A 26,067-nucleotide genomic window follows, 5' to 3' on the forward strand; every position below is an offset into this window, starting at 1 on the left:
CAAATGTTCAAAAAAACTGTATTTAAATCACTTCTCTTCTTAGTAAAATGTTGCAACAATCCTTAAGTTCCAATGCATTTCGGTGTTTACACACACCTTCATCAGGGAACGTCTACAAATGAACAAAACAACATATACATTGTATCAATTCTTTGTAATATTCGTATTTTTACGCGCTGTTAACCGTCTAAACTAATCTAACTGTGGAGGCGTGTTAAGTACCCCTTAAACAAAGTGGTCAGCGAGCGTTCTGCTTATATGTTAAGGTGATCCTAATCGACTCGGCTTGTTTGTATAAATGCTCTAAACTGGATTCCCTCGACCCGCTCCGCTAACGTTAGCGGAGCGGGTCGAGGGAATCCAGTTTAGAGCATTTATACAAACAAGCCGAGTCGATTAGGATCACCTTAACATATAAGCAGAACGCTCGCTGACCACTTTGTTTAAGGGGTACTTAACACGCCTCCACAGTTAGATTAGTTTAGACGGTTAACAGCGCGTAAAAATACGAATATTACAAAGAATTGATACAATGTATATGTTGTTTTGTTCATTTGTAGACGTTCCCTGATGAAGGTGTGTGTAAACACCGAAATGCATTGGAACTTAAGGATTGTTGCAACATTTTACTAAGAAGAGAAGTGATTTAAATACAGTTTTTTTTAACATTTGAACAGTCGCATGAAGTTTTCTTTGTTATAACAAAGCTGTAGGAGTACAGCACATTAACACTGGTGCCATGGGAGACACACTTATGACATAATAGGTGTGCAACTTGTTGTCTAAACGTTTACACTCCAGGAGGGGAGTGATTCCCATGTAAGCACGGTAGAAAATTCTTCAGAATAGGCGGTGCACAACCCTTTTTCCAGAACGTCTTCCTCTAGGGGACAGCCCTCGTGGACCACGTCGCCCATTCTTGAAACTGCCCCCGTCTCCCATTGCAGAAGGACACTGGAGAAGTGGGCCGGCGGACGTCTTAGATGGGAGGTGGGCTCTTCGCTCCCTTGGACGCCTGCGCTCGCTGTCCTCTTCTGGAATGGAGCTAGTCACCGTGGCTGTGGCATTGAGTTGGTCTTGTGGCTGCTGTTGTTGTAGGAAGGGGCTTCAAACGTGCATCAGAACTGGTCCAAGTGTGGCTATTGCGGTTCGTTCGTTGTTGAGCCCTCGGCCGATCACTCACCTCCGGTGCTTAACGACACTCTTCGCCACTTTCTTGTAAATATGCCCCAAAGATTTTCTGCATCCAGTGTGGCATAACGTGCCCTCATAATGAGGGTGAAAATAGACAGAACTGCATTCTTCGCTCTGTTATCATAATTCCGGTGGGGAGGTAACTGTTGTTACCACCCCCACCAAAAATTTAGCAGTCACACGTGATAAGGGGCTAGGGGCCTAATTTACAAGTGCCTTGCAATGTTGGAGGCCACTTCTTTTATTATGCTATGGCGGCAGGGCCGGTCCTAGGATTCGTGGGGCCCCGGGCAGGATAGGAACATGCGAGGCCCCTCTAATTTACATAAGATGTAGTATCACAGCAAGTGACATCATAAGAAGTGTCCACTGACTAATCATTTTCTGGCACTGTTGAAGTAGCTTTGCAAGAAGTTACCTCTCTAATGTGTACATCACTGAGATGGTTACAAATAAAAATAATAGCCCTAATGAAATAAGTGCAAATATTTTTTAAGCTCTATTATGTGGAAATGCAACATGTCAAACGGGGTTTAAAAGCTAGGCCTCTATTTTTCAAAACCGATGTTTCCAGATTAATGAATGAATAAAATTCTAAGACAGACTGTCCCATAGCTATACAATGGATATTCAGGTGACTCCCTGATACTCCAGTCGCACCAATGAAGGTCAAGGTTAAGGCATTTGGTTTTAGCAGGCATGGACATCAAAATAAAGGGATCTATGCTGGTTCGGGTGAGCGACCTGAAAATGCTCCAGTAAACAGAAAGCACAAATAAGAGGATGAAATGGCACAGATGACATACACATGTTGGGTGGCAGGAGCACCAGAAGCTAGACATTTCCCACAAACTGAATGCCTAATCCCGGCAACTACTGTCAAACTTCATTTTTAAGAGATGAAAAGAAAGAACTAACTTAAAGATATAAAGATGAGATGGCTAAATAGGGACAAGAATGTGTATCCAGATAAAAAAAAACTGCCAAAAGCTACAATGGGAGCCAGTCACTCAACAGACAAGTAGTAAATAAAGCAACACAAGAAGAGGGATTTATTTTAGCAGACTCAATGCAGGTTTCCCTTACAAGGAAATTAAATCTAGCAATGTGGAATAGGTTGGGGAAGCGGTGTTTGATTTTCAAAATAAATCTCCCAGAATCCCTCAGAATCCCTGAACTTTGCATTTTTAAAGAATTGAAGTCACATTTTAAGTCACATATCCTTAATAAATGAGAAGATACCTGCCAAATTGCGATGGGTCCAGACACATGTCGCTTGACTCAAATTTAGCCTAAGAAGTAACAACCAAATTGCACTTAGCCGCAAGTAAATGCACTGGATCTTGGTTAAAGAGACAATTGAAAGCAAGACCCTTGAAAGACTATGTCCATTATCCATAAATTACTCCAATCATGCCCCAGGCTACCTAATCAAAAACTTTTGGTGCTTCCAATCGCCAATACTATATTTGCCTTCCTACAACTACTGGCCACCCACTCACCTAGGCTCAGTGACTGGCGAATCGCTCTATGTGTGATGATGTACTCTATGGAAATGAGCCACTCGCTCCTCAGTCAGCTCCCCTCTGCAGCCCCCTTTTACTGCAAACTGCCACTTATTCTCACCTCCAAAGCAAGGCTCATTTAAAGTGTACTGCTGAAAAGCTGACATTTCCCCAGGCCTCACATCACTACATCTTGTGTTGCCCAGGCCTTCCCATTGTCATTCCGCACTTGACAGTGATCAGGCTATCTTTGGAAGCATGACCAGACTGACCCTGTGCAGCAGCCTGGTAAATATATTTTAATACTCTTTGGGACAGGATACCTAGTGTTCTAGTGGCTCTAGTTTCTTGGACAGTTATTGACAAATGCTAAACTTTAAAACATGTTGGGGCAGATACCTAATAGGCCTGCAAACTACTTTTACAAGATATTTGGGTTTCTTCTCCTGCCCCTTTCCTCAGGTTTGTTTTGTTAAATTACACCAAATTGTGCAGATAAAGCAAATTTCTTTAGTTATTGTTTTATGGAAATAGATGAATGACAATACCACACCAAGAGGGTAACCTGGTGCTAAGGAATTTCCAAGGAAAAGGTACATACTATACTAATGTATTGAAAGGCCAGTTTTACGTTTTTTCCCAGAAGATTTAAGATGACCGTAGCTCAAGACTGAGACATTTCGAGTCCTGTGCAGCTAGAAAGGAGAAGGATCTACCTCCACTATGTTTCCTCCTAATTTTAGGATGGCACAGGTGCATGGCTGTTACAGAGCGTAGGATTCTGGAATAAACAGAAGGACTAATATAGTACTGAAGAATGAGCAGGCCCTTTTATACAGTGCACAATGGCAAATTGATAGATCATTTGATTTCGGTAATCAGCAGAAAGAGTATCTAGAGCAGCCTTAGATTAGAATCCTATCAGTGTTCTTAATGATCTGAAGGATACCAAATGCATAAGGTGGGAAGTTCAAGACAGGGAACACTTGCATAATCTGGTTGTGAGAAGATAATTGACTGTACAACAGTCTTGCTTAATGACAGGTGAAAATGCAGATATTGGTATTGCATATGGATGTAGTAGAAGTAGATAACACACCATTTGTCCAGACACAGAGAGAAGACATTGGAAAATAAATCCAAGATTTTGTTGTTGACACAACCATGGTGGTTGATTGACCCAGCTCCAGAAGCCACCAAAGAGCAGTGTGTATGGTACCAGGCCCCTTTAAGATGGGGATGTCTGATGTTTTGCTGTTTAGTTTTAATGAATTTGTCTTTATCCAAAAAGCAACTGATTGCATGGAAGTCCAAAAGATTTTCTTGGTGAGAGACCAGGCCTCTCAGAAAGGATAGAGCTGAAGCCACGTCAGGGGAATACCTTGAATTCCAGGTTGTTTCAGTTGATTCAAAAGCACCAGATGGGAAACTGATAAATTCAACAATATAATTTAGTAATATCAAGGCTGCTTTGCCTTCCTGATCAAGAATCAGGCCCAAACTGTTCGACACAGCAAGAAATGCTTACAACTTATGGAGAGGTCAGAATCCAACTAGCAAGCGATTAAGAAGTAATTTAGTTTATATGAAACAGATTTGTCAGTTGACTTATTTTTCAAGGATTTTTCAGAAAAAGGCAGCAGATGTGTTAGAAGATGCTGAGAAGCTTTGAGCCTGCGGAAGGATTTTTGAGCAGAGGTACAAACGCTGCTTTTTAGTTTTTAGTTTTTTTTTCTACATTGGTTGAGACAGATGATAACGTAAGGTCGATATTGCAAATGGAGGTCAGGGCAGGGTCTATGATGTTTAGATATCCATTCATTAAATGGGCAGGAAAGGGTCCCAAATGGGAGCTACATTTAATAGAAAGATCAAGCTTTAGAGTACGCAGAGAGCAGGCTGTAATTCCGCAGACATGTCGAGGATGGTTCGAGATCACAAACGTTTGTGAAGGATGACACACATCGCAAATCTAAGCCACACATTCTACTTGGAAAATAAAGAGACAGGTAATTGAAAACTTTGGCAGAAGGCTAAATGTACTTAGCAGCACATGCTAGTTCAAAGACACTTTTACCTCTCCTCCAGCCTCCTACTTTTTTTGCTGATTCTGCCCACTTACATTCACCTCTCTTCTCTGTGCTTTACTTTTTATCTCACCTCTTGTTCAGCCCCTCTTACATCCACCTCGTTCTGCATGCTCTCCTTTTAAAGTATTATCTTTCCCCAATGCCCAAGCCTTTTACCTGTACTCTCTTGTTCTGCCACTCTTACATCCATCTTGACCCTCACACCTCCATGCTCGACTCTTTATCTCTTATCTTTCCACCTTGCCTCTCATATTCACTTGCAGATTCCTCCCCTCTTAAATCCACATCTCTCGTCCCTGCCCTACTCTTCACATCTCAACTCTCCACCCAGTCTTTATCTTCTTTGCTGGTTATGCCATCCTAAATCCAGCCATGCCTTTAACTTCTTCCCTTTCCTTTTATCTTTTCTTTCTGCTCCTGCTTCGTTACATACACCTCTCCCCTTCCTTCTTTCCTCTCTCCTTGCTGATTCTGCCCTTCTTACATCGAACTCTACCTCCCTGATCTACACTTCATCTCTAATCTCTCACCAAGCCTTTAACTTTCTCTTTCTGGTTCTGCACATCGAACATCTACCTTCCCCTCCTCTCTGACTCTTCATCTCATCTCTGTCTTTTGTTGGTTTTTCTCTCTTCCATCCACTTCTCTCTCTTGCCACTCTGCCTATGTACTCTTGCTGGTTATGTCTCTCTTACAGCTATGACTTTCATCAATACACTACCTTCACTGCTCACTGCTTACACCACATATTTTTATTCATGCTCTACTCTTATTCTCATCTCTTCCTCAAACCTTATTTTGTGGATTCTGCACCTTTTACATCAATCTCTCTGCTATCCCCAACTTTGTTGCTTCTCTTTCTCGTTATGTCCTTCTTATATCCACCTTTCTCCTCCATGCTGTATGCCTCATCTCCCCCCCCCTGCCTCTTACCTTTTTCACTGATTCTGGCCTTCTACACCCACCTCTCATCATTCCCTCTCTCTTCTCTGTATAAGGTTTCTTGATTGTAGTGCCTCTTTTACATCTACATACCCCATCCATGTACTGCCATTCTCCTCTCATTTCTTCCTTCAGCCTCCTAAGATTTCTTAGCTGGTCTGTCCCCTTTACAGCCACCTCTCCTCTTTGATCCCCTTACCTCTTACCTTGTCTCACTGTTTGTCTCATAAATCCATGTCTCCCTTCCATGCTCTACACTTCACTTTATCTTACCTACTGTCCCTTACCCTTCTCCCAAATTCTGCCTATATTTCACCCACCTCCTACCTATCTGCTGAGCCCTTCACCTCTCATCTCTCTGCAGTCTCTAGCCTTATCTCACTGGTTCTACCTTTCTGAAATTTACCTCTCCCCTGCCTCTCTACCCCAGCCTCTTACCGGCTCTTGGTTGTCTTGCCCTCTTACATCCAACACTTACCATTCCCTCTCTATGACACTTAAGTTTTCCTGATGGTTCTGCGTCTCTTATATCTAACTCTCCTATCCAAGCACTGCCTTTCATCTTTCTCTTCGGCCTCAACTTTGTTCACAGGTTCTGCCTCCCTCATGTCCACCTCTCCACTCCATGCTCAACTCTTTAGGGGAGATTTAAAAAAAAGTCATGTGATTCAGTGCAGCCCCCTCCCCCCCACTCCCCGGTGAGGCTGCGCTGCAGTGCGCGACAGGGAGGGAGCAGGAGAGCACCATATCTTCAGACACATGGCTCTCTCCTCCCCTTTCCCTTGCACCGTTACTCATTTCAGCTCTGTGCGCCATGCACACACCTTAGCGCTGAAGCGCTATGGTGCTTTGCGCTGCTTTGCACTGCTTTGCACTACTTTGCACTACTTAGATGGTGCTTTCCAGCGCAAAACAAGTTTTCGCTGGAAAGAAAATAGCAGCAAAAAAAATTGCGCCGGTTGGCGTCACTTTTGTGACACAAAACCAGGGCAAAAGGTTTGAAAATCTCCCCCTTCATGTTTTATCTCTCTCTCACCTCTACCCTCCATTCGCTGTTTCTGACTCTCAAGTTCCATCTCTCCCCTACATGCCCTGCAATTCACCACTCTTCTCTCCGGCCTCTTACCTTGCTTCACGTCTTGTGCCTGGGCACAATACAGGCCCCTGCAGCACAGATGGGCCCACAACACTTCTGAGGGCCCCATCCCACCTGGGGCTTCCATGAAGCCTAGGGCAAATGAATATCTGTAAGATGTGGGAGACTCTGGGGCCCATTATTACATTCTGCAGAGAGGGACCCCATAATTTTGTTGTTACATAACTGCTCTCGTGTTACTTTTCATGCATACAGCAATGAATGGTGAGTGGCTTGAGGGGTTATATTACTTGGATGTATCTTGGAGGGTTCATTGCACTCCCCTTGGGTGATAAGGATGGATGTGGGATCACCCCCCACATTCCTCCCCCTCACTGAATGTTAGCATCTCCACTAAACTTTTAAAGACCCAGTTGCTCATTCTTCCTTCGGTTCATGTAAATTACATGAAAATAAAAAACACCAAGCGCTTATAACTGGAGTTATTATTTATGTTTTACTCCTTTAATGTTTGTTTTGGATGAACGTGCTTGTGTGAGAAAAAAAAAACAGAATTGCAAAATAAGAAAAGAATAATAAGCCCTTTATCCATTTTCTGTCTTCTCCCTTCCATGGAAGGAGCAGCGCCTTTTGTGATGTGAGCCCTGCAGGATGCTCTGCGTTTCATTCATGCAGGGGCAGGGCTCACTTCACACCTCATTCCAGTTCAAGTAGCTGCCTAACTGATGTTATGCAGATGCATCGATTAGGCTGATCACGGCCACAAACCCGCCTTCCCACTCTGCAGCACCTGAAAGCATGGGGTGTCATATTGCCTTTTTCAGTCAATAGCAGCCGGGCGAGGTGAGGAGGTGAGGGGGGCCCCCTCCGTGGGCCTCGCACTTTACACCACTGCTGCAAACCCCAAGGGAGGGGGCTCCCCACCTGTCACTTTTACAATGGCACCATTTCAAAAGGTTGATGGGCTCGTGGGGGGGCCCCATCACAGTTAGACAGCCGCGAGGCCCTGGGCGGCTGCCCACACTGCCCATGCCTAGCGCCGGCCCTGTATGGCGGCATCCAAAAATATCCATATTTACAAAGTAGTAAACTCTTCACTTTTATGCGTAGGTTTAAAATGCGTCTGTTTCATGTGTGCCGCAGTTGATTTGAATTTGTTCAAGGTAGGCTTTCCATTGGAAACAACCCCCATGTAAAACTGACACAGTGGTATTAATGACTTTTATGTTTTTTGCACTTCGAGACGCTGCGCCGCCAGTGCTTCACAATCCCTACAGCTGCTAAACCCAGGCATAGCAATGACGCATTGGCTCTGGTAAAGGGATCACACCAGCTGTTGTGACTTCACAGTAATCTGCAATCAAGTCACAAGGTAAGTGGGCCATAGAAGGTAGGTATGTACACGTAATATCACATTTTGTGACATTACGTGCTCATGTCACACATACAAGTGTGCATTATTCCTACTTGAATGCATCACATCCAGGCCCAATATGATAGAGCTCTAGGTGGCTTTGTCATCTTTTCACGCTCTAAGACATTGATCCCTATAAATTAGGCAATGTGTCAGCGAAACCTGACACATTGCCACTGTATTGTGATGCACTACTGGATTTTTCAATCAACTCCAGCAATGCTCTAAAAAACGCTGCGCTGTATTGTAAATACGTGGCAACCATCGTGTAGTAAGAACTGATGTTTCTCTGCGCCAATGCAGGGTTGAGTCAGTTCTAGTACATGAGGCCCTAAGTGCTTTAAAGGTTGCAGAGAATGGTGACCTCAAAGCACTTTTTCTAGATAGTCACTGAGTTTCAAGACATTGCTTACCTGAGATATTTTTGAGTAGTATGGTGGCTAAACATAATTCTGTAACACAACATGTAGACATCATTGCAAATCAGTCAATATGTGCGCTCACACTCCCATCCATCACAACTTTTTGGATATTGTTACTCCTGTGTGTAACAAAACCTCCTGTAACAATTTATGATGCACCAACAAATATTTTCTACTTCTATACCTGCCTTTTTGTATCTATAATGTATATGTTCATTTCTTCACTAGAGCTTTTAGAGAATGCTGGTTTCCCACGGAAAAAGTCAATGCTACGACAAGTCAATGCCACGACAATACCATTGTTTTCAACACAGCTTTATTTTTGTGATTGTTTATCCATCAAACAAAATTGTCAAATGAGAAAAATAGATAAAGGTTAAATATATGAGATAGCTTTGTGTCTAATATAAAACTCTACACTGATATAAAAGTCGGAAATTGTAACAGGTATAAACATCTGTACTGCTTACTCAATCATGAAATACGCATAGTTGTCAACTACTTTCAAACATGTTATTGAACGTGAACTTTACGATCCAAGCGTGATTGCAAGATGTGATGCAGCATGTGTTTGTGTTAACAGTTCATTGATGTACCTTCCTGGGTTCTTCTTGAAAGGGGCATGTGTGAAACAATCAATACTGAAAGGTTCAGCTAATTTTCTGCACAGCGCCGAGCAGTGTTTGCAATCTGTTTGAGTTTTAACGAGATCATCTTATACAAGCTGCTGCCGTGGTAGTAATGAAAATTGTTCTAAATTTGTCTAATCAGAGCACAGGAAACGGTCCTCTCGCAACACCAAGGTGCGTTTCAACACCTGCTAGTATTCAAATCCTGAGCGATGATTCATGGGGATTCAGACATATTTGACACTGTCAAAACGCTCTGATTAGCTAGAAGTCTTATCCTTGATCCCGCAGTCTTAATCCAAAAGGTCTCAAGTGCAGCAGAAAGGGAAAAGTTTGTGAGTTTAACTGCTATGCGAGAATTGCATTTGTTTCACCGGGATAGAATTGTTGCATCTTTTCTTGCTTTGGAATTAGTGACTGTTTGCAGTTCCTGGTGACATGGTACACAATGCCGTGGAAATCAATTTTCAAATACCTTTATCTAAATTATGAGATTGGCTATCAGAACCATGAAAGTGCCTTTGCAAGAATTAATATAAATGTGCACGCCAATGATTGTGACATAATGCTCTGATCGTGCTGATTGTAAGGGCAATGGAAGAACTGCTGCCAGAAGACCAAATAATACACAATCTTTAGTCACCCAGTGACCTGGATTTCCGAATGGTTAGGATTAAGAATGCACTATTTAAAAAGGAGAGTATTACGACAAGAGCATGGACAGCAGCTGAAAAGCACCTGAGGCAAATGAGTGGCCAACATGTTAGATGATTCTTAACTAAGTTGTGCAACAAGTCAACGGGATATGGAGTGGCAATGAAGATCAAATATTAGCAAATATTGGGCAGGAGACCAGGTAGGACACAAATGTAGCAGGTTTTTGTGAGTTTTTCTCAAGGATAATGGGTGTAAAACATTATAAACTACCTTCTTTGTGAGATAATGCCCCAGAATGCTGCTATTTGTTGTGTTAGTCAATCATCATGGTGATTACGCTGACCTCACAATGTGCCTCTCCATCGCAACCAAAGAAACCACACTGACAGCCTGGCCACCTTCATCATGGAAGAAACTGCTTCCACTATCTAGTCCTTCCACTCTGGGTCTCCAACGGACCATTGCCCCCACCACTTCTTCATTAAAGGGCTCCAAACTATCAGCTCCGCTCTTACCCCGATTCGGAACACCTCCATCACAGCAGATACCTATCCGGATCCTGGAAACATGACTAAGTACTTTCCCCTACAAAAGAAGCCATTTGCCGATCCAACAATGCTAGCCAACTACAAACCAGTTCCGTACTACCATACCCGGTCAAATTCCTGGAGAAGATGATCAGCAGGCACTGACCCAACCCCTTCAATCTCCTTTATTCCAGTCAAACCGGTTTAAGACCTAACCACAGCATGGAAAAAAACCTTTTTGTCACAACAGATGGCATTAGTATGATCATGGTCTGATGAGACACTGCTGCCTTTTTCACCCTGGGCCTCACTGAAGCGTTCAACACAGCATTCACAACCCCTCCTCATCTATTGGCATGAAACTGGAATCCAAGGAATAAACTCTGCTGGATATGCTCCTACCTGACTTGCAAACCCAGAAATTCAAACTGGCTCCCTACTGCTTGGACAATTGAAACATCATCTGTGGAGTAGCACAAGGATCATCACTCAGCCTGACCCTCTTTAACCGTATATGATTCTGCTTGCCAGCGACAATGATACCCATAGAATAAACATTCTATCCTACACCAAAGACACACAGCAGATACCCTCCCATTTGGACTAAACACCCAACAACCAGACCAACTTTGCAGCCCACATGTCCTAAGTTACAGACTGGAAGAAAACCAACTTTCTCAAACTGAACACCAGCAAGATAAAATTCGGGATTACCTGCAGAAACATCTTGCTGTGGGACCCCACCAGGTGACTGACAAAACATGGTGCTCAACCACCACCTCCATCCCTTCCAAGAACTTCATCATTACCATCGACAATCAACTGACCATAACTGACTAAGTCAGCTGTCACTGCCTCCTGCTTCCATTGCCTGAAAATGCTGAAGAACATTTTCAAATGACTCCATACTATCACCCGTAGAACCATCAGCCAATCCCTCAATACCAGCAAACTGGAGTAAGGGACCACCCTTTATGCTGGAATCAGCCCAAAACTGACTAAGCGTCTCCAAACCATACTAAACTCAGCAGCTGAGCTTACATTCAACCTTCCACAGCACACGCACATCACCCCTCACCTGGCTTGCGGAGCTCCACTGGCTTCTTATATAGAAAGAAGCTCTGTCCAAACTCCTCACTATCAACTTTAAAGCCTAACACAACATAGGCCAGAGGTATTGGGTGGGGGACATTTACAAGGGAATGGCGGAGCGTGGAGTTAAGCACGAAATGCTAATGATATACTCCACCATTCCAAAAATGCAGGGATGTGATGTATTTACAAAGACATGGCGCACCCCTGCATTTTTCCCATGTGCTGGCGCTAAAGTAAGCTGCATACCGCCAATGCAGGCACCCTTGCACTATAGTGCAAGGTTACCCTGGTCTTAATTGTCGCTCTGACCTCCTATTTGCGCCACCCTAGTAAATAGGGGGCAGTGTCAAAATCAATGGGTGTTGCAGCAGAACGCCCACTGAAACACCTATTGCCCATCCCTTTCAAGTATAGCGTGAAAGGGTGCCTTATTTACAAGGCGGCGTTAACTCCGCCCAGTAAATAAGGCAAACCCCAATTCGCCACAGGAACTTATTAAAAGTGACGTTCCTATGGTGATAGAGGCTTGGAAATGTGCCCATGGGTCTCTAGTTGGCAAACCCACAATCCTAGTCACGGAGAGTAAGATACACACTAAAAGTTAATCTGTATTCTCCCTCTCGTAGCTTGGCACAGAGCAGTAATGCTAAACTTAAGAGCCAATGTGTAAAGTATTTTTGAAACATGACACATAGCAACACAATGAAAACACCACAAAAAGATTCCTCACCACCAGGTTAGAAAATAGTGCCATCAGGATGCAGCTTGGCACAAATACATCCCTAACATTCCTTTGTGTGTGGCTGTCCAGAAGGAATGCACAGAGTCACGCTGTCACCCACCCCAGGTGTGCATTGGAGACAGGCCGCAAACATGCAGAGCTTTAAGAGCAGATAAATGGCAACTTTCTCAAAGTGGTATTTCTAAAATAGTAATATTTAATTCAACTTTACCAGCATGGTTCTTCCTTCAGCCTATATTTTACTTAAACCTAAGGTATTTAATAAAGACAGTGAAAATTGTCTCAACTGTGCTAAGAAAATAAAATATACTGCTACTAAACAAAAACTTTGAACATAACTGCAGCCACAGGATAAAATAGTTAGTAAACCAGATACAGTCTTGCAGAAACATGAACTTGGGATGACCCACGTGTTTTATAAAAGACATGCCATGTGATGCCAAAGATAGGAATGAGATAGAAATGCTTTATTTGATGTCATTTAAGATCATAAGAGCACAATGCAAAGGGCCAACAAAATACTTAAAATCACTGAACATTAATGCTAAGTTGAGTATAAAATTACATTAACCTCCCTAAAATACAGTCTAAAGGTGATGATAAAATGATTTTCCGTTGATTACATATGAAGGTGTGGCATCCAGCCCTGCAAAGGAAGAATCAGGCTTAATATGTTTGGGTTAGTCCAATCGCAGGCTGTCCATACTCATGTCTCTGCTAGAAGTCGGCGAATGATTCCCAGACATAATTGATTAATAAAGTGCTACCGCAATGATCGTGTAAACTGTAGGTTTGATCTAGGTAAGCAAAAATACATTTGGGAAGGCATGTTTGATTAATCTGTCTCTCTTCACTAGTTCTTTTGCCTCTAGGCTTAAAAACGTTATAGCCTTGCATGCCAGTTAGACTGTCGAATCTGACTAAGGATTTTATGATGGTACAAAAGGGGGTGGTGATGGACGGAACATCTGAACCAATCAAACATTCACACACCCAGTCAAAAGATCTGGGTTTAATCCATCACCGTTCTTTAGCCCACTTTGCCACCCCAGTTCAGACATGGCCATATGCAAATCAGTCTGACCCTGTGCCTCATGGGAACAGGCCAGCCCGAACTGCCAAGCCATGCCTTCCCTGGACCGGAAACAAGCTTCCTAGGACCGGTTTCTGGTATTTCAGCCGTCTTCAGCCAGGCTTGCTTGAATCCAGTGGCAAAGTGAGCAAGGGACTCACGTCTGAGCATACCCTGCCAACTTATGGCGAACAAAGCGGTACAAAAGGGGGGGTGATGGACGGAGCATATGAACCAATCAAACACTCACACACCCAGTCAAAAGATCTGGGTTTAATCCATCACCGTTCTGTAGCCCACTCTGCCACACCAGTTCAGACAAGGCCACATGCAAATCAGTCTGACCCTGTGCCTCATGGGAACAGACCAGCCCGAACAGCCAAGCCATGCCTTCCCTGGACCGGAAACAAGCTTCCTAGGACCGGTTTCTGGTATTTCAGCCGTCTTCAGCCAGGCTTGCTTGAATCCAGTGGCAAAGTGAGCAAGGAACTCACGTCTGAGCATACCCTGCCAACTTATAGCGAACAAGCAGTACAAAAGGGGGTGGTGATGGAAGGAGCATCTGAACCAATCAAACACTTACACACCCAGTCAAAAGATTTGGGTATAATCTATCACCGTTCTTTAGCCCACTCTGCCACCCCAGTTCAGACATGGCCATATGCAAATCAGTCTGACCCTGTTCCTCATGGGAACAGTCCAACCCGAACTGCCAAGCAATGCCTTCCCTAGACCGGAAACAAGCTTCCTAGGACCGGTTTCTGGCATTACAGCCATCTTCAGCCAGGCTTGCTTGAATCCAGTGCCAAAGTGAGCAAGGGACTCATGTCTGAGCATACCCTGCCAACTTATGCCGAACAAAGCGGTACAAAAGCGGGTGGTGATGGACGGAGCATCTGAACCAATCAAACACTCAAACACCCAGTCATAAGATCTGGGTTTAATCCATCACCGTTCTTTAGCCCACTCTGCCACCCCAATTCAGCCATGGCCATATGCAAATCAGTCTAACCATGTGCCTCATGGGAACAGTCCAGCCCGAACTGCCAAGCCAAGCCTTCCCTGGACCGGAAACAAGCTTCCTATGACCGGTTTCTGGCATTTCAGCCGTCTTCAGCCAGGCTTGCGTGAATCCAGTGGCAAAGTGAGCAAGGGGCTCACGTCTGAGCATACCCTGCCAACTTATGGCGAACCAAGCGGTACCAAAGGGGGTGGAGATGAACGGAGCATCTGAACCAATCAAACACTTACACACCCAGTCAAAAGATCTGGGTTTAATCCATCACCGTTCTTTAGCCCACTCTGCCACACCAGTTCAGACAAGGCCACATGCAAATCAGTCTGACCCTGTGCCTCATGGGAACAGACCAGCACGAACAGCCAAGCCATGCCTTCCCTGGACCGGAAACAAGCTTCCTAGGACCGGTTTCTGGTATTTCAGCCGTCTTCAGCCAGGCTTGCTTGAATCCAGTGGCAAAGTGAGCAAGGAACTCACGTCTGAGCATACCCTGCCAACTTATAGCGAACAAGCAGTACAAAAGGGGGTGGTGATGGAAGGAGCATCTGAACCAATCAAACACTCACACACCCAGTCAAAAGATTTGGGTTTAATCTATCACCGTTCTTTAGCCCACTCTGCCACCCCAGTTCAGACATGGCCATATGCAAATCAGTCTGACCCTGTTCCTCATGGGAACAGTCCAACCCGAACTGCCAAGCCATGCCTTCCCTAGACCGGAAACAAGCTTCCTAGGACCGGTTTCTGGCATTTCAGCCATCTTCAGCCAGGCTTGCTTGAATCCAGTGCCAAAGTGAGCAAGGGACTCATGTCTGAGCATACCCTGCCAACTTATGGCGAACAAAGCGGTACAAAAGGGGGTGGTGATGGACAGAGCATCTGAACCAAACACTCAAACACCCAGTCATAAGATCTGGGTTTAATCCATCACCGTTCTTTAGCACACTCTGCCACCCCAATTCAGCCATGGCCATATGCAAATCAGTCTAACCATGTGCCTCATGGGAACAGTCCAGCCCGAACTGCCAAGCCAAGCCTTCCCTGGACCGGAAACAAGCTTCCTATGACCGGTTTCTGGCATTTCAGCCGTCTTCAGCCAGGCTTGCGTGAATCCAGTGGCAAAGTGAGCAAGGGGCTCACGTCTGAGCATACCCTGCCAACTTATGGCGAACCAAGCGGTACAATAGGGGGTGGAGATGAACGGAGCATCTGAACCAATCAAACACTTACACACCCAGTCATAATATCTGGGTTTAATCCATCACCGTTCTTTAGCCCACTCTGCCACCCCAGTTCAGACATGGCCATATGCAAAGCAGTCTGACCCTGTGCCTCATAGGAACAGTCCAGCCCGAACTGTCAATCCATGCCTTCCCTGGACTGGAAACAAGCTTCCTAGGACCGGTTTCTGGCATTTCAGCCATCTTCAGCCAGGCTTTCTTGAATCCAGTTACAAAGTGAGCAGTTTTTGTAAGTGAGTCCTGAGTTGGCTTTGTGCCCCGGGTGTGCATTGATCCTAGTTGGTTATTTAGTTTTTTAGTTTTTTTTATCCTTATGTTATGTTTAAAGCATGTTGCACCAGTACTCCTGAATGCTTTGTGACCAGAGGTACTGTGAGGTACTGTGAGAACATTTTTAATTTTTTATTGTTCACAAAGGTCTCCCAGGCCTCTGTCCTGAGAGGCTAAACATTGGCTGTCACCTGTAGGCTGGTGCAAGCCTCCATAATGGCATCTATATTGTATTCGTTCGATGTAAGTCGTTTTAAATTGTAAGGATTGCGTGTTAATGTGAGAGCCTTGGCGTGCCAAGTCTTTTCTGAAATTAATGTTTGAGTGAAGTAGTCACTTTCGGCTATTTCCTTTATGTGCAAGTTTTATCCCTAACTCTTGTACAGGCTGCTGGACTATTTAAGGGGCCTCGTCCAGTTAGTGTGAGCAATTACAGTTCTTCCAGTAACGCAGCACATTTGTTGCCTGGTGTAACATGTCATACGTATTGCCCTGCCATACCTGTATGTGACCTGCTAAATGTTTTTCTTGGCCTTGTAATAAATTCTTATTGAAATCTCCCGACAGAATTATGTTGGCGAGTGGATAGGTGGATTTTAATGTTTTAAGCGAGCCGATCATTAGCTGGATTTCTTTTACCTTGTGCTTGTGGGCTGGGTGAATATATGTGTTAAACATTAATAAAATAGTGGAAGATGAAACTACAGGTTTAATACATTGTATCCAGAGCGAGTCTAGATCTATTTCTTCATATTCCCAAAGGAAAGCAGTTGAGATATAACTCACTAGGCCGCAATTTGCCCTTCCGTATTTTGCTTCTCCTGTGGCTGTGTTCAAATGTTCTTTGTAGCCTACAATTGGGGAATTTATTGACTGCCAAGTTTCCTGGAGTAAGAGGATATCATGCACTTGGAGGAATTTGGTGAAGTCGACGTCATCGAGTTTAGCGCCTAAACCATTCATGTTCCAAGAGCAAATCTTGCAGCTCTGGGTTGTATTGAAGTTCTTTCCTGCATTAGTTCATGCTCTTCCATGTTTCGGATTTAAGGGCCTTGCCTGTGGATTATCTTCAAGGTTAACTACTTGGGGCTGTGGTATTATGATGATAATTTGCTTTGTGATTTGGACACCTAGTTTGGCTAAGTTAAGTTTGTCAGGCCATTTTGCTCCTTTCAGTACGCCAGTGATTTGGTTTAACCATTGTAGTGGGCTTGGGTAGCAGGGTAACCACCTTTGTCATCTCGATGCCTCATGTTGTGAAGGATTCCTTATCTGCAGGATCTGTTCTGAGATGAGGTGATCTGTCCAGGTTGCTATTGTGATGTCAGACCCCGATCGATCTGGGTTGGGTTTAAACTCGATTCTTTCCAGGTCTCTTGATTTAACATTCCTCAAGTCTGGAAGAACTTCTAGTATGTTTAATATTGCACTTCTATTTAATATGTCATGGGATCCCCTCGAGGTGTAATGTGGGACCAGCACTATTTTTTCATTACACGTGGTTAGAAGATTGGTCGGATGTGACTTGGCATGATAGGTCATTGACTCTACTGATGCTTCAGTGATGCCTTGATAATAGGATGCTTCTTGTGGAAATTGAACCTGTAGGGTTTTGTGAAATGCATTCAAAATGTGTTGATAGTTGGGCCTCCAAGCCTCTTGAGGTTTGTGGTGGTGTCTCGCCTTCTTTGCGGTTGCACGTCTCTACTGTGACTGGTCTCCTGCCAGTGGCTGCATCTTGATTACTGATTTCCCTTCCATTTGTCGTTGGTTCCTTGAGGAGTTGAATTAAGGTGGTCTTTGGTGCACCATGGATTGTTGCCTTGATTGTCTGGCGCATGTCCGGAAACTTAAATATATTGTATATCATACTTGCGGAGGATGTTTTAGTGTTTGGAGGTTTTAGGCTTCTTGAATCAGTGGCCACTTTCGTGGTTGTCAATCTATGGTTCATTGTGCTGATAATTTATGGAGCTTCCCTAATGTTTTCTTCTCCTGGGTCTTTTCCAGTTTTTTCATTGATTTTCTGGGGAAGGGTTACCTTTTGTGTAAGCAGTGAGTATGAGCAACGTTTGTTTAGTTAACTTTTCCTTGCTTCCCTCAGACGTTTTCATTCGCTTTTCATGAGGGAAATATGTAGGTTTGTTGGTGTTGTGCTTTCGTCAGCTTTCCTTGTTGAATATTGTTGTTTAGGTGAGGATGCTGACCCTCCAAATGGTTGTTCGTTCAATTGCTCGCTCTCTTCCTTTGCCTAGCGGCAAAAGAATTAGACAAGAATGACAGATGAACTGAACTTGACTATACAGAATTGCCTCGTTCATCTATTTTAAACTCTGCAGTCCATACCCCTTCAGTACTTGCACTTTAATATACCTCAGAGAATTATGTAGGCTTGCGTACAGCTTTAATTAACTCATCCAGAAGTTTGCTTCCCTAACAGAGCCGGATTTTACACAGAAATAGTCCTAACACTATTTTACCACTCATACAAATGTATTTATTGCAATTTTTAACCCAGAACTATTGTTTGATGCTTTATGTACCAAGGTGGTTTGTTCCACCCTTTTATGAAAGAAATCAAATAAAAGTATTTGTACCTACTCCTTTGCCTCGGGTGAGATTGTGAATGTGCATTATGTATTATTAAAGAACTTTTTTTTAACTGGAGGATACCACATCCTTCTGCCTTTGAGTCCCCATCCCTAGCCAATGTGGAGTTTGAATGGATTTACTTAGCTTTCCCCAGCAGCTCTGTCATTATGATTGGTACAGTTGCAACTTTTTCAATTATTTGGGGACAGTGACAAGTGTGATAAGTAGTGTCCCGGTCCTTTTGGACCTTTATCATCATTGTATTTAAGGTCTGCAACTTTTTTTCTATCCCATGAACATGAATAGCTAGGACGTTTAGTAGCTCAACTTGAGTGTCTAGCTTATCTGCATGGTATGTCATGGCAATTCCAATTATTTCCATGGTATTTTGCAGATGGGGCCATACGGAAGGGGCTGGGCAATAAATGGTTGCTTCTGTGGTTGGCAGTTCCAATTGATCCACGGTTGTTTCTGATTGTGCCTTTTTTCATTTTTCAATTGCAAGCGCAACCATTCGCCCTTTAGACTCCTGAGATTGATGCCAGTTTGATTTGGATGGGGCACTTCCTGTTCCATTTGTTGTTCTTTTTTGGATGGTTCGAGTGGTGAGAAGAGGAAGTCATGGTCTTATTCACAAGCTGGTAGATGCTTCAAATAATCTGGTGGTTGTGAGTCAGACAGTGAATAAGATGGGGCAAACAGAATTAAAATATTGTCATTGGTTTCATGATTGGTGTTTGATGAGGCAGTTGGGCTGGTTGAGCCAGTTGGCTGATTAGCGGCTCCCAGCTTGGCACTGGCTACATATGGACTAGCACCTCCAAGAGCTGGTGAAGGTGTCCTTGAGGTTTACTAATAGGTTTTAATCGTTATGTATTTGTGGATCCTGGTTGATTGCTTCCTTTTTCTGGATTTTCTCTTACGGAAGAGAAAGGATATTTTTGGTCACTGCAGTGAGTGTCTGTGCTTTTATTGCTCTTATTACAGAGTAGGATTTCCTCTGTGCATTGGCTATAGATGGTGTTACTGTTGCAAGTTTTGACCTTCTCGTGACTCTTGGGGGAGACCCCCTGAGGTACACTTTTAGGAAGTCTGTAATAAGTGCCCGCTTGCTGGCTTTGGTACTTGGGTAATGCATATTAGTTGAGGTCGGGTCTCTTTTCCCAACGCTGACTATGCCTATATCAATATCAGATGTTGAACCCTGCGACCCATTTGTTGTTGCCACCACATCTCATTGGCTCCCTCTTTCCCTCTTGGGTTTTCCTTTAGTTTTATTTGCCGCACCTCTGATTTTGCCTGATCTCATGGCAGGGGTGCTTGATTCCAGATGTAGCTGCTAAATACTTGAGGAGCTTGCTAGCTCTGAGTCCAACTTCACCAGTTACTGATATCAGATGCACTCTCCTTTTTTAGTCACTTCCTAGACTCGGGTACCTTGGCTTAGAAGTTAAGGAGTGATGTATTTAGGGAGTCACTCTCCCGCCTTCTCCCATCCCTTGTCTCCCTAACTCCTGCCCCTGTGCTCCTTGTACTCCTTAGGGAAGATTTTGTTCCCAGTGAGTACTTGGGAATTTTGTTCTGGGTTATTTATTTAGCTATGTTTTTTCTTACAAGGCCGCTGCTACTCCCCCTACTCTTTTAGGGGGAGGGTTACGGCTTTCGTTATTATTTTTTGTTTGTAGTTTGGGGGTCTTTGGGTGCTCTTAAGGGCACGGGATCCGCTGCCTTTCTGCTTGTCCCTCTCCGCTTCTCGATATTGCTCTTGCGGTTCTTTTGCAGTTGCAGTATTACTCTGCTGCACTGTTGGCAGCAGGGGCACGGGGGAAGAACGCAAAGACAATCAGGGCTCACAGGGCAGAACTGCAGGCTGCACCCAACCTAGTTGGGCCGCCTCTGCGATGCCGCCAGGAGCGCACTCACTGCGGCCACCTGCTAATGGTGCCACACTTGCCAGCGCTCTTACCGCAATAAGGAGATGCACTGAGCAGCGAGCCCTGTGCTGTCAATGTAGCATGGGGGCTTATGCTTTGAGGTCTGGCTGACAGGTGCTGGCAGAGTGCAGACGCGGAGCTGCCTAAGTGTGTCGAGGCCTCACCATAATGCGAGTGTCTGGATAGCTTCCTGCTGCTGGGTGTACCTTCCAAACTACAAAGCAGGAGTCAACCATCTTAACCAGGCGCAGAAGGGAAGTTGACCATCACAAGAAAGGCAGCATCAACTGTCACATAAAAATCTCATGCCCCCAAAACATACTTTTGATGTGTATCCATTTTTCAGAGAACCTGGTCTCTTGTCATTTCCATTTTGCAGGAACCTTGTTACTTGCTCATTTTTACACGCATAGGTTTAGAGGTCTTTATGGCATGGCACCATGCATTTTTCCCAGCGTCGAGGCAAGTAATGTTCATTGAGCAGGTCTATATCTCAGAAAATCTGCAACTGTGCGATTTCAAAAACCCTTCAAATTAATTCTCACATCCAATTTGCATACTTTTAGGCCCTCATTGCGATTAGTGGAAATTCACCCAAAAGCACCCTTAATTTATTGGCTCGTCACATTCCAAACCCTGTAATTCCAGCCTAGAAACACTGGCCTGTCTTTTTTGGTGCAGCCCTAGGAGCTTCAGGCAGTATCACGGCCAGACACCTGACTGACCGCTGTACCAGGAAAGCTTGTCCTATATCCCTCAAATCCCACCTGCCATTTTCTACAAGTTTCCCACCGGCACAGGTCAGGTGGAAAATGCCTGCGGCATTGGGAAAATCTACATACCACATATCTCTTAGTCTGTGTGAACATCCATTATTCCTGCTCCAAATTCCACCAATCTCCTAATCAGGGACTTAATGACCTAAATATCTGAAGTAAGTTATGTTAAAATTATTTATAAAGTGGATATACATCAACCAGTTTTTTGCCGCAGGATACAGGAAAGTGCTTGCAGCTTATAAACTCTTTCACATGCCTGGCAGAACAACCAATTTTTCAAAAGTGATCTAAATCTGAGATAGCCACGCAATGATCTTATATTAGATGGGAGTGAGTTCCAGAATCACAGGGCCAGAGCAGAATATCTAGCACCTCCTTGCTTCTTCTCTTTAAATGGAAGAATGACCACAAATGTGAGGTGCGAGGATCTCAAATTGTTAGTAGGATTGTAGCTGTGGAAACATGAAGAGATAAACTCAGGGCAGTTGTCATGCAAGGATTTAAAGATAATACATCCGATCTTAAAGGCAGAGCACTGTTTTACTGTCAGTAAAACAGTCTTGCTGCCTGATTTTGTACCAGCTGTAATCTCTTTATCAGGTATTCTGTGAGACCAAAATAAAGTGAATTTGCATAGTCAATAAGAGAGATAACTAATGCGAGACAACCTGGACAAGGGCTTTAAAGGTGAAACATCTCCCAATTTTTCTAATCTTTCCAAAGCAGGAAGAAGCAGGAGCAAACTACGGACCCCACCAAAGGCTTCATAGTGAGACTATTATCAATAAAACTCCTAGGCTCTTCGTTGAAGTTGTGGGCTGCGGGGGCATGCTCAGTTCAGCTAGCCAAAGTTGGAATTCCATGGATTTGGGAGCCTCCAACCAGAACAAGATCTGTCTTGTCAGGGTTTAATTTCAATGTATTGCTGATCATCCAGTTGTGGATGAACAGCATGTTTTTTTTTTAAATTCACGATTGAGTACGGGGTAATATTGATTGCAAAAATGTATATCATCAGCATATCATGCACACGTTCATTTTCCTCAATGATTGTAGCAGCGGAAAAATATACAGGTTGAAAAGATGGGGGACAAGGACAATGGTTGAGGTACACCACAGGTCAATTTGACCTCAGGAGCTAAAAGAGGAGAGTCAAATTGATTGGGAGCATTCTTACAGAAAGAACACAAGTCGTTTAAGTGCAGTTCCCTGAATACCCGCGGACCGACACAATCCACCAGATGCTTAGGGGCGACGGTGTCCAAGTATACGGATAAATTAAGAAACACAAGTGCCTGTGTAGTGTCTCTGTCAGCCTCAGGGGCTTTTTTATAAGCCCCGTGCGCCGCTGGTGCGTCACTTTTTGTGATGCTCCGGTGGCGCAGGAGCCTGCTCCATATTTACCAGCCAGCACTAAGCCACTTTTTTTGGCTTAATGCGGCCTTGTAAATATTGTTCCCTTTTAACCAGTTTTCTACATTAACCCCTTCGCTGCGGGGCTGTTTCCCCCCGCTGTGCTGGGGGGGTCAGGGGGTGCGCACAGCGCCCCCATGCTCATGACGAGGTTGCGCTCGTCATGAGCTACGGCGCTCCGGTGCTCATGACGAGCTGAGCTCGTCATGGCCACACCCGTTCCAATGGAACGCTCAGCACTGCAGGGGAATCAGCCCAACATGCGAGCGTTCCAAGTAACGGGCGCGGTCATGACGAGCTGAGCTCGTCATGAGCACCGGAGCGCCGTAGCTCATGACGAGCTGAGCTCGTCATGGGCATAGAAGAGGTTACAGGCACGTGCATTGGGGGTTGCTGGGGGCAAGCAACATCCATGGCTTTTTGACGTTGCACCAGATTTGCAAGACATCATAACTCTGAGGCAGTGTCAAAAATGTACTCCTCCCCAGGGTAGGCGTAAGGGAGGCACAATAAGGAGAAAATTCTTTATTTCTCCTCATTTTCCTTTTTCTATGTGGGCTTCATTCTGCAGCAAGCATAGAAAGAGGAAACAGCCTCTTGCTCTTGTTTTTGTGCAGGAGGGTTTCCTTTGCTGCACAAAGATCATCAATCATCCCTGCAATGCAAGCACCCTTTCAACATGGTGCAAAGGGGGCTTCATTGGTGCACGGATGCCCATTTTGCACCAGCACAAGGGAAAAGGACAGAAATGCACCATATCTGATAGATACTGCTCTTCCTGCCCTTTTCTTTTGCTGTAGGGTAGCGCAGCATTAAGGCCTGCGGTGCTGTCCTATGGCAAAAACTCATAAATGAGGCCCTCAGTATTTAAATTAGGTGTGAAAACACAAAACATTCCCATATTTGAAGAGGGCTAGTGCAACTGGTTTCACACTTGTTTCTACTAGAGAAATACTAAAATACTGCAATACATCCTTGCACTACTGATTCCAGAAGATTATTTGATATAAGTTCAAGCAACACAGTGGGACAGTAGCATGCATCTCAGTCTGTAATATTTGTAGATATTAATATGTAGTCCATGGAATTTTTCTGAATCCTCTGGAAGCTAGAATTGTATAAATTCATAGGAGGAATCCTTCAATACACAGATTTTTCCTTTGTCACTGCTATTTGTGGAAATCCGGCCAGGAGACTTTTCTGATGAACTTCCTCATCAAATTATCATGCTTTGTGAAACAAAGGGGCGCATGCATCAACATCTGAATTTGCGATGACCAAATAAGGATTTTTAGGGTATCGCTATTTGGTAATTGCAAAGCCAATGTATGTAGGATTCGCAAAAGAATTGAGATTCCTTACCATTACCTAATAGCAATTCTGTAAATAGCAAATCGCTATTAGGTAATGTGACTCTATTCATTCCTTTGGGCCTACAGGCCCATAGGAATGAATGGTAATGCATTAGGAAATTGCGATTGCCAAATTGATAATCGCAAATTGCGAATGCAAAGCCAAGGGTACCCAGGGGCCGAAGGTCCACCTAAACACACCAAAAACAAATGCAAGTGTGCACATGTAAAGCACACACGCATTTTTGGCATTTTCAAAGTATGCACATATTACTATCAACATGAAATTGTTGGTAATTAGCATTTCCTAAATGCACAGTTCGCATTTAGGAAAGGCTTCTTGGGATTCCCTATTTGCATTTGCAATTTAGGGAATTACAATAAATTGTGATTTCCTAAATTGCGAATTGCCAAAAAGGTAAATGCATCAGAAAAGGCCATTTAGCGATCGCAAACGGCCGATTTTTGTGAATCGCACTGTTTGCGATCTCAAAATAGTTTGATGCATGTGCCCAGAAATCTTTTGAGATGGAACCTCGGCTCCTCTAATTTTAACGTTCTAGGACTGATTAGCAAACTTCACTGCCGCAAATTAATAATGGCTTCTTGCATTCACTGTGCATTCTGCTAAAGTTTGATGGCTAGTCATTTAGTGACAGCACAGACAAAAATGAACATTTATTGCTTGAAATGTTTCTTCGGTGCTGGCAGTTTGTTTTGTTTATTCCATATTTGCTGGGCCTTTGATTACTTGCATGTTCTAGAATACGTGAATTTGTTTTGGTGAAATTATTGTGGTATGGTTCGCCACATAAATAAAGCCATACATTACATACGCCCACATGCATCAACGTTTTTTGCATTCGCAAACGGTGCGATTCTGAAAAATCGGCCGTTTGCGAATGCAAAATCTTCATTTGGGATGCATCATTTATTTTCTATATTCGCATTTTAAGAATTCGCTAATATGGATAGCGAATTCCTTAAAAATTCGCATTTCTTAAGGAATCGCATTTGAATGGTGCAAAAGCGGATGCATCAAAATTCGCAAATTGCGAATTTGTAAGGAATCGCAAATAGCATTTCTTATTTTTAGAAGCCCTTTGACCAGGTGGTAATTTTTTTTCTAAACTTGAAAACAGGTGAAACTCATTGTTTGTGCATAAAAGGTCTTAGAAAAAGCTGCAGACACTTTTCTACCATGGCTGCTGTCATCGCATTTGCACGTCGGAGGAGGCTGAGAGCTGCTGCAAGGGGGAGAAGGATGCTCAGTGACAGGATTTTTAGAGTGCGCATAACTTTGTTCGGGCAGACTGAGGCAGAAATTCATGATAAATACAGGCTTAATGTGGATTCCATTTTAGAGCTAATAGCAGATTTGGACCCATTTCTTCAAAGACAAACCCTTAGAACCCAAGCCATTCCCACTCATGTTCAAGTATTGTGTTGCCTTCACCTTCTTGCCTCAGGGTCTTTTCAGGGTGTCATTGCTGTTGCTGGTGGTGTGTCGCAAAGTGCCCTATCTAGAATTTTCAGAAATGTTTTAGATGCCATGCTCCATAGGATCAGGCATTACATCTCTTTCCCAAACACACAGCAAGATTTACTCCAAACTAAGCTAGACTTTTATAACATTGCTAACTTCCCTCATGTGATTGGCTGTATAGATGGAACACATATCCCCATATGCCCACCCTCTGAGAATGAGTACATATTTCGCAACAGGAAATGCTACCATTCCATGAACATACAAGCAGTGTGTAATGCCAAAACAATATTCACAGACATAGTGGCAAGTTACCCTGGTAGTGCCCATGACATAGTGCCATCCATAGGCGACTGATTGCTGGAGAGTTTCATGATGGTTATTTACTTGGTGAGTAATGTACTTTTTGGAGAATTGAGACCAGATGGTATTTAGGGTCATAATTTTAATAATTTATTTTCCTTTTGCTTAAACCCAAAGGTGATAGTGCTTATGGAGTGAGATCATTCATACTTACACCTTTTCTGAATCCATCTACCCTCAACGAGCAGCAGTATAACCAAGCCCATATTGCCACTCGCAATGTCATAGAGAGGG

This window comes from Lissotriton helveticus, chromosome 4_1 (assembly GCF_964261635.1).
Source record: "Lissotriton helveticus chromosome 4_1, aLisHel1.1, whole genome shotgun sequence".
NCBI lineage: Eukaryota > Metazoa > Chordata > Amphibia > Caudata > Salamandridae > Lissotriton > Lissotriton helveticus.